At 46.0% G+C, this 9,983-nt stretch overlaps 1 long non-coding RNA gene across 1 annotated transcript; it reads left to right on the top strand.

Annotated features, from left to right (window-relative positions):
* Positions 1 to 358: 358 nt before the first annotated feature.
* LOC142819123 (uncharacterized) lies at positions 359 to 7,531 on the top strand. Its single transcript, XR_012896873.2, has 3 exons — positions 359 to 499; positions 5,593 to 5,657; positions 7,272 to 7,531. It is a non-coding gene; the product is annotated as an uncharacterized LOC142819123 (long non-coding RNA).
* The last annotated feature ends 2,452 nt before the right edge of the window (positions 7,532 to 9,983 follow it).

The raw sequence follows: 9,983 nt of genomic DNA, 5'->3' as shown, positions 1-9,983 counted from the left end.
ATACCCGACATCTCAGTCCGAAAATATCGGACTGTCCGGGTGAACACCGGACACCTGGCAACCCTACAACAGCTGCTGTCCCCCCACTCTCCCAAAAGGATGCTGGGGAGAGGGGAGTTAAGGGCTGGGGCAGCTCCAGATGGGGGGGTGGGCGTGCACACCCCCAGACAGCCCACCCCTTTCACCTGCCTGGCTACCTGCTGCTTAGCAAGGCGGCCTACAGGAAAGCCCGGAGGCCAGCCCAGCTGGGAACAGCTGCACCCGAGGCCCCCACCTGGCTGGGTTGCTTTCACCTCTGGTCTCACGAGAAAGATAAAGGGTATCAATCGTCCTGTTTCTCATCATTAGGTGACAAAGTCGCAAAACCAGCAGGACTGGCCTGCATAAAAGAGGACGGTGGCCACCCTAGGCCTATTCCTGTCATTGCCAGAACAGAGCTAGTTAAGGCTAAAAGGGGCTGTCTGATTTCCTGTATGCCACTGGCCTGCAACCCCCCACAGTGAGTATTTGCAGCAGGGGTGGGGAACCTTTTTTGCTTCAGGGGCCACTGAAAAATCAGTCGGGGGCCACACTCAAAAACCCCTCACTGACATGGCGCCCAACTGAGAAGGAGAAAGACCCTTCCCACATTTCCCTTCCACACCAGAGCCTAGAGCAGCCCAGCCTAGTAGATTTTGTGTGCTCCAGCCCCAGGGTTAAGTGATGAATTTACCATTTGTAGATGCCTTGCCACTGAGTAGAAGCTGGTTGGAAAATAGGAGGGTTTTTTCACAATACAAATTTTGAGGGGAGGAAAAATTTGGTCTAAGACATTTGTGGAACATATTGAATTTTTCTTGCAAAGCATCAAAAAGCAAAATATCTTAGCCGAAGCCATCGGTTGGTGCAGGGAAAGGGGGCATCCTGGGAGCTCCTAGCTTTGGTGCATCATGGGAGGAGCAGTCTGGCCAGAAGGCCCGACCTAGGGAGGAGAATGGGAGTGTGGAGCCCCCAAACAATCACTCCCCTCAGGAGTCACAGCAGGATTTTGCATCAAAATATTCCAGATTTCCTGTGTTCAGTTCTTCAGAGAAATACGTTCCCCATGGAAAGTTTTGTCCTGCCCCCAAACCTCACTTTCGATCCAAAAGCAATTTTGATGGAACTTTTTTTGACCAGCCTACTGCTCAGGGCCTAGTTCTCACTTACCTTAAGGCCCCTTTATGCCACTCAGGATGTGCGGAAAGGGCCTTAAAGTGGGTGTGACCATAATGTACTCACACTGTGCGGTCCCTTTGCACGGCCAGAATGGTGCAAAGAGGCCTTCGTGTGAATGGCAGCCAGTCTTTCTCTTTGGAGTAATTCACTGAGCTGCCATCACACTGAAAAGACGCTTCCTTATCCAAATACTAAATGTTACTCTCCCTAGAAACTGAGGGCGACATAGTTAGAGGTCATCAATCAGATTTTAATATGTGTATGTTGCCTGGACCTACAAAGGAAATACCTCCATGCTAGCCACAGCTCGAGGGAGGAGGAAATAGTAAAGATCTCTATTGCATTTGCCATTAACATCATCTCCTGTTCTACTTTAACACTCTTAGAACACTTACACACAGACCTTCAGCACGTCCAGGTGTACTGAGCAAACCAATTCAAGCAACTACCCAGGATTAAACCAGTCATTATTCCAAGCTAATTCTGAATGTCTAGTAGAAGCTACTATGGGATCAAATCAATTATAGGGATCGAATCAATTATAATTAAACCTGCCCATATCGCATTTAATATATGATTTTAATAGCACCCCCCAAATGCTAAAAAAATGCATTTTCTCCTTTTTAAGCCATTACTTAGGTAATGGAAACAGCAATCATGAGCGAAGATCATAGCTGAAGAGAGGATGTAAAAGTTGCATATATTACACCAGTAACAGCTGCCATGGCTTTTTCTTCTGTATTTCTTGCTTTTAATCCCCCCCTCCCCACACTGAAGGCTGGGATATTTCTGCTCTTAAAAAGAATGTTTTGCCTCACCTGGCCTGTGAAAATAAATGTCTTGTTCTGAGATGTCCTGAGCAGGTCTGGGGAAATACTGCACTAAAAATAATAAATAAATCGGGGACTATTTCCTTGGATTTTTAAACAAATCACTTCGAGTTCATCCCCTGTGACATTCCCTCTTAAGGTTTGAGCCAAAGACCATTGAAACTGATAGGAGTTGTTCCACTGACTTCCTTTGTCTTGGGATCAGACCCATAATGGGTGACGTTCACTCCAATGCGGAGGCCTGGGCATTGCTTATGCTCTCCAAATAGGGCACCATGTGGTGCACGGGGTCTTGGGCAGGGGTGGGTTTCACCAGATATGAATGTTTCAGACTAGATCCTGCTGCTAGGGCCACCCATGCACACCCCAGCCGTTTCTTCCAGAGTGACACTGTCATGAATTCCAAGCCAGTATTCTGACTGGGTCCGTACACTGCTCCCACACTCTGAGATCCTTCCAGCGATTCATTAAGCAGCATGATTAGAAAAAAAATGATGTCGGTCCAAGTTTCTATTCAGGAGTGGTGGGTTTGCAGAAAGTTTGGTGGTGCCCAGAATACCCAGAGCCTGAACCCTTCCCCCGTCAAACTAGACCTCCCCCCCACCCTGTCTAAGGCTCTGAAAGGGAGTTTTGGTACTGGGTGCAGACTCTGGGTTGAGGCAGGGGATTGGGATGCAGGATGGGGTGCAGACTCTGGGACAGCATTTGGGTGCAGGAATGGGTGAGGGGTCAGGCTCTAGGAGGGAGTTTGGGTGCAGAAGGGAGTCTAGGGTACAGGCTCTCGGCTACAGCAGGAGCTGAGGGTGCAGGCTCTGGTAGCGGGTGGGGGTGCAATGCTTATCGGGGCACCCCCCTCTGGCAGCAGCTTCTAGGTGTGGGGAGCCAGGGGTTTCCTCTCCCAGGCACGTCCCCACTGCTTCCCATTGGCTGTAGGGGCACTTGGGGAGGGGGCAGCATGTGGGGACTCTCCCACCCACCCAGAGCTGAGGGACGTGCCAGCAGCCGTGTAGAGCAAGTGGCCAGAAGTCACTTCATCCCTGTGGTGCTGCTAATGGAGGTGCCCTGGGCTGTTTCAAATCACTGGGAACAGCCGGCAAGGCCAGGGGATGCATCGGAGGGAGTGTGCTGGGGTGGTAGGTGGGGTGGGGCAGATTGGGGGAGCTGGGTCCCAGGCCAGGAATATTCACCCTGGGCCCATAGAACTTGTGACCCTTGCTCTGATTTCACCTGGATAAGAACATCTAGGCAGTAACTCTGACCTCCACGTGCAGCCAGATTCTGATCTCCTGACTCACTTTGCTCCAGCCTATGAATCCCTTATTCCCATTGGCTAATTGGTTACTCCCACGAGTAGAGTAGTCTCGCTGAAGGGGTCCATTCGTGGGGCGTCTGCTTACCTGTAAGAGGAAGGCGTTCAGAGGGGCGTTCAGAGGGGCGTTCAGAAAGGTGTCTGTGTAGCACCTTTCACAGACATTGTGCCTCATAGGTATGTAACCACTGTTTGTGGTCACATATCAGAACAGGGGCCACCATCAGCAATCCCACGAAAACGCTTTTAGAATCGTGGATGAAAAGGACTTAGCCCCAGATCTTAAGATATCTAGGCCCTGAACTCCCAAGGGAGCATCTAGGCTAAGGACAAAATACGGCCCAATCGTTGGCTGGTAAAATCAACGTAACTCCACTCACTTTCCCACAACCGTGCCAGTTTACATTTGCTGAGACTCTGGCTGTGTTATTTTTAAACAACAAAATCTGTAGAAACATCAAGAAAACACACCCAGCACCAAGACCTATGGCAAGAGGCAGGTAGGGACCAAAAGTTATTTAAAAGCTTGATTAAAGGACGCACTGTCCACCAGATTTAATTTATTTTGAAAAGCCCAAGCAGCTTTGATTTGCAAGTGCAATTCTCCCATCTGCTTTCAGGCTTTATCTCTGGAGTTCAGGAACAAAATATATGTCTTGTGGTTAATAAGAATTTGTTTAAATGGGTCATATGATCAGGTGATTAATAATCACTAGACTCTGATTGTACTCATTCTAATGATAACGTATAGACCTGCCGTCCCAGCCCAACGCATCTTTGGGAAAGCTCATAAAATGGGAGATGAACATTCCTGTGGTTTAGATTAAAGCAAATGGGTTAAGAAACTAGCCACAGCGAGCTAGAATTTACTGCACAGTGAAATGAGCCTTATCCAGCTCTATTAATCTCTGTGGGTTTGTGCCTATGGCCAAAACCTTCTAAAGCGAGTGCTCAGACCATTCCATATGTAGGCCCTTAGCTAAGTGGCAGTGGAGAAGGATGCTCTTTCAGTTAAAGCCATGAGCTAGAAGACCCAGGGTACGTCTAGATGGCAGGCTTCTTTCGAAAGAAGCTTTTTTGGAAGAGATCTTCCGAAAAAACTTCTTTTGAAAGAGAGCATCTACGCTGCAAAAGCACATCGAAAAAGCGATCTGCATTTTCAAAAGAGAGCATCCACACCGAATGGACACTCTCTCGCATGTAAGCTGTGATTACTATGGAGGGAGTGGGCACCAGGGCACCTGGGCTTTTTCCTCTTTCCTCTTCTTTCGAAAAAACTCCCTCTTCCGCATCCACACACAACTTTTTCCGAAAGAGCTCTTTTGGAAGAGGCATTCTTCCTTGTAGAATAAGGTTTACCAATGTCAGAAAAACCCCTCCGTTCTTTCCATTTTCTTTCAAAAGATCGCAATGGCAGTTCCGAGAAAAACCCTGCAGTCTAGACACACCCTCAGTGATCAGACTCCCAGGGTGACAAAGGGTAATTCACAGAGGTGAAGGGTTTCAAAAAAAGAAACAAAAGCTAGGCCCCTCCCTGAGGTTCAAAAATGACAAGCCCCACCAATGGCTTCCACCGCCCTGCTATCAGATTGTACTATGCTTTCATTATTGATCTGGGCTCCAGTAGGAGCTACACTGGGATAATTGAGAGCCCATCACCTTTCATACTGATCTCATCACACCACCATAAATCTGGAGTAACTCCACTGAAAGCATTGGAATTGCTCTAGCTTTGCATCAAATGCAATTGAGATCAGAATCTGGTCAAGTCAGCTTACTCTTCCTGAAAGTCTCCTTCTGCTTTGAGTTTCATCACAATTCTCCCAGTACAAATCCTTGGTAACTCCTTTGACTTCAGTAGAACTGCTCCAGATTTCTGCCAGGATGACTGAGAGCAAAATTCTAGCCCAAAAATATTCAATGAGTTTTTCAATGGAATTGTACGTGATGCAGAATTCGAATTCAAAGTGCTTCATAGTATTTGCTTTCCTGATTCACTGGCAGTATCTTCAAAAATGTTGTGAACTTTATTGCTTGGCAGATATGCAAAGCAGTTACTGAAGAGGAAATTCAACCTATTAAAGGGACCTGTGATTATGTTCTCATCATTTCCACTGCTTTATGTCTTCTCATTTCCCCAGTTCACAATGGGAGCTTAAAAAGACAGCAATTTATTTGGTTGTTTTTTTAAGAAATAAATAGAAATTTGTTTCATGTCAGGAAATAATGAAACATTATTGCTTCATGTATCCCCAGGGAAGATGGTGGAGTTGATCAGGCGTATGATCCCAAGAGTCATAAAGGAACAAAAACCGGAACAGGTAACTGGTGTCATTTCAGCTTTGATCTGCTTTTCCTATATTAATGTCATGCTAATCTTTGGAGTGAGAGGTCAGTGAAAGGTTACAATCTCAGAAATGGAAATGTTGTTTGAAAAGGGAATCCTGTCCATCTGTCTGTGTGCGTGTCCACTTAAGGGCATATGAAATATTGATGATAAAAACCAAAAACTACGTTTTCCTCTCATCCTGTTAAGATTTATCTGGGCTAATTTTTGCAAAAAGTTAACTGGGCTTGCAAAATTTTTATAGAGACCTCGGAGCTACATTGGAGCAAAAATTGGACTTTTTTCTAGTCCATTTTAGAACAAAAAAGAGCTTCTAGATGAGAAGGGGGAAAAGTTGCATCTGTACATGTTTTTGCTGTGAAGGGAAAATTACTTTGTCAAAAATGTGCTTGGGGGTGAAACTGCAAAATGGGAAGCAATGGCAATTTCCCCCCCTAGATAGCAGTGGGGAGAAATGGTGAATTTCTCAAAGCACTCGTATCCTATAGGCATCTGTGCAAAGCCTGGGAAACCCCTCAGTGGCTGGTGTTAACATAAAGTGCAAACTCTCCAGATAGAGTGGTTTCTGTTTATCAGAAACCTTATTACTTGGACTTGTAGAAAACTAAACATAGCTCAATTAAGATGGACTTACCTTGAAAGTATCCAAATATTTATTGCTAGGATGCCTGTGAGGTTTATTGCTTTTGCTTTCAACCCTTCTTAAGTACTCACGGCCTCCCTTATCTACACAGTCTGCAATAGCTTTCATTCCAAGGGAGGGTTCAGATTTAAATGGGTTTTCCCTTGTGCTTGGAGCAGTGGTGATCTGGCTCGGCCTTAGTGGCAGGAAGATATTGGGGCCATGGGTGGTGGAGAGGAGAGGTCGTGGGAGGCTTGCCCACGCTCTATCCTCAGGCTTCCACTTTGGCTCTGCTGTTGGACTATGGGGGCTGGAACTAGGGTGCCATCTTTCCCAGGCCTGGGCAGTACCACACCCTCTGCCTCCTGGCACTCTGAGCCTGGGGGGCTGTGGGCACTAGCCAAGCTGGGGCTAGGGTTTGGAGCCGAGGTGGAGTGTTTCAGGGGGTGCAGAAGGGGTGGGGCCTTGGTGGAAGAGGCAGGACTAGGGTACAGACTCTCTCAGCCAGCAGTTCACATGCCGCCCATGATTTGTAATATAGGGGAGGTTGCCCCTACTTAGCTGAAGTAGCCCCCAAAGGGGCACTCCCTCTCTGCCGTCCTTCTGTCCATCCCCAACCTAGTGCACTGTCTGCTAATGTGAGTACAGGCCCTTGGAGTTGACTCTGGCCACCCACTTTGGGCTATTTGTGTCATAAATTCCCTTCCTTCCCCAAGAGTATTGGCTTCATTAGCAGAGAGGAGAGTTTTGCCTTGGGGAAGATGCCTTGAAAAATGAGGACTGAGTGCAAAACCATTGACTTTAGATGTGGGTAAAGAGTGTCTGAAAGTGAGGTAGTTGTTTTCTGGTTGGGTGTGATGTTTTTACCGGTTGCCTTCAGTGCAATGCACTAGACCTAAAAATGAAAACAGAGGAAGAGCGTACACAGGAGATTTTTCCAACTAGCTTCTTCATTATTATCACAAGGGACAAACAGATGGGGACAATTTGATCAGCCGAGGAAATGCAGTGCCAAGTTGGATCCCTTCATCTGCTCTGAAATATTACATGGCATATGGCAACTGGTATTTTCTGATGTATTCCTAAGATGGCATTGTGATGACAGCATCTCTGTGGTGAGAGATATAAAATAAAACAGGCTGTGTGGCCGAATTCCAGGGAGTAATTTGAATGAAAGGCTGGGCTGACCTCATTGCCAATCAGAAGCATGTCGCTGAGATGGTTTATTAATGGGGTGAAGGATTGTGAGGCAGTTACTTATTTAAATGACATGGTCCATATGGTTATTTTTCACTATGCAAAGAGCTCTCTGCTTAACAGAGTGGTTGCTCCATGCCTGAGCAATGTGCAAAAGGAGCTATTTTTGCTAGGGAAATATTCCTAAAGGAAATTAGGATAATAAGAAATCACACACACACACACACACACACACACACACCCCACCCCCCCCCCCCCCCCCCCTCCAACCCAATCCAACAAATTCAGTTGGATGGAAGCATTTTTTTAATATATGTAAACTATTTTGGTCAACAAAAAAACAAACACAAATTGCAAAAGTCTCAATGTTTAATTTCAACAGGTTTTTAATTAATCATTACTTATTCAAAAGGGATTTTCATTTTGAGATTCTTTTGAATTTAATTTAAAAATAATTCCAGGGAAAAAGCTCAAAATCAAAATGAAACATTTAGTGTTGGGTGGAACAAATCATTTTGTTTGACCTGAACTGGTTTTTTTTGGTAAACTTTTCTGTCATTTTGGCTGAAAATTCTCAACCAGCTCTAATTGTAAGTCTAGCTGTATAAGGATTTGGGTATTTGGAGACTGCAGCTGATAGTGTCAAAATTACTTGGAATATTTGGACCATGTGGCAAATTGGATTATGTGCAGAGTTTGCAAAAGCTTATGTTACTGTTCCTAGTGCAGGTCAGGAAATGATTTCTCTTCACTCTGCCCTGGAAAAGTTTTTCATTAGACTCTTTATCAAAACAATCCCAAACTGATTTCCCCCACCCCAGTTTTTGATAGCTGAATGATTTGGGTGAAAATGGTATTATGTTTGGGAAAATGTGATTGTATTTCAAAAGCTAGTTTTGTCAAAATGAAGTTTTGATGACAAACTTTTGGCCACCTATACTGTTCCCTGTTGACAACTTCTCCATGCACCCACCCCCACTCCCAATTGTTTATTTCATCCACTTGTGTCTTGCTAGAACACAAGGTTATAATCTTTTGAAGCCATCCTGTCTTTATACTATGACACAAATAAATCATTGTCATGGCAACAATGAACTAGCACTCCTAACTCCCGTTGATTCCCATAAGACTGCTCTCTTAATGCCCCTTCCCCCCCTTGAACCCTCGCCTGCCCTGCCTGTGTGGGGATGGAGCCAGGATTTTGTTTTCCTTCCTCCAAGCAGACAAACAGCTCTTTTCTATACCAGGAAATCAATGTGGGACATGTGAACAGTGCTGTATTGACAGCCCTGGACACTGAGGCCTTCACGTCCCCACAGCGAGCAATGCCCTGCCAGAGTGCTCCAGAGCCAACCTGAGGTGAGCAGATAACTCACTCTCCATGGCCCGTACAGCCCTCACGGCCAAGACTTCCAAGCACGGAGCCAGTTTGTCCCAGCCACGAGGATCAGTTTTAAGATGTAGGTGTCTGTCCATGGAGAAGAAGACTGTAGCCCTCCTGCACTGCGCATCGATACCTGAGCACAATCGTATGTGAGAGGCCGAAAGATCCTGTTGAGAGCATTAAATAGCCTTCACATGGGCGGACGTTCAGGGCTATGCTGACCTAGCCTGGATTGGCGCCAGGGGCCCACAAGCAAAAGGCTCACTGATCCAGACAGTCCCCCATCTCCATCTTAGGTACTTACATACCCCTCTCCCACCTCTTCCTGTACGAATGGAACTTTTCAATATTTTTCAGGTGTATTTCTCCTCACAATACCCCTAGAGGCAGGGCAGGGTTGTTAGACCCTTTGTACAAATGTCAGTTGCCCAAAGTCTCACTGGGAGAGTCTGTGGCACAGCAGGGAATTGAGTCTCCTAAACGCCAGCTTCTCACTCTAACCACTGGAGCAACCTTTCTTACAAGCTGACATTTCTTACGTTCCCCTAGTATCTCACCCTGGGAGGCTTATTGGGGCCCGCTGGCACTGTTAACACAGCCAGTTGTGGATGGGAAAAGCTCCATCTCTGTTGATAGGCCCTGAGTGGCATTCGTCCTGCCTGGCTGTCAGATTTTTTCTTGGCAAAAAAGCAATTTTCCTTCAGAAAAACCCCGCACAGGCCCTCCGGCTCCTAGATGATAGCAAGTTTAATATACATCAATAACTTCATAAAAAGAAGGGGGTGTGAATAAGGAGGGAGGGAAGTTTCATAGCCGTACTGTTTGGGCTTCATAAAAAAGCAACAACACAGCGTTACACAGATAATCTTGTCCCTCATGCAAGCTGCAAATGGAATTTATTAAGAGTTAACAACCCTGGGTTATACTCAAAACTCTGTATCTAATTCGCAAAGAAAAGAGGGGCATTTCCTCCATTACATTGGGCTCAGTAATAAATTCCTGTGTCATATAAACTCACCACATCTAATCAGGCAAGAGTTCCTTCCTAGCCGTGGTTATTCTGTGTAGAGTCCTAGCTCAGTGGGTAATAGGGCGCA

This window comes from Pelodiscus sinensis, chromosome 20 (genome assembly GCF_052426305.1).
Source record: "Pelodiscus sinensis isolate ZL-2025 chromosome 20, ASM5242630v1, whole genome shotgun sequence".
NCBI lineage: Eukaryota > Metazoa > Chordata > Testudines > Trionychidae > Pelodiscus > Pelodiscus sinensis.
This window is presented reverse-complemented; position numbering and strand designations above follow the sequence as displayed.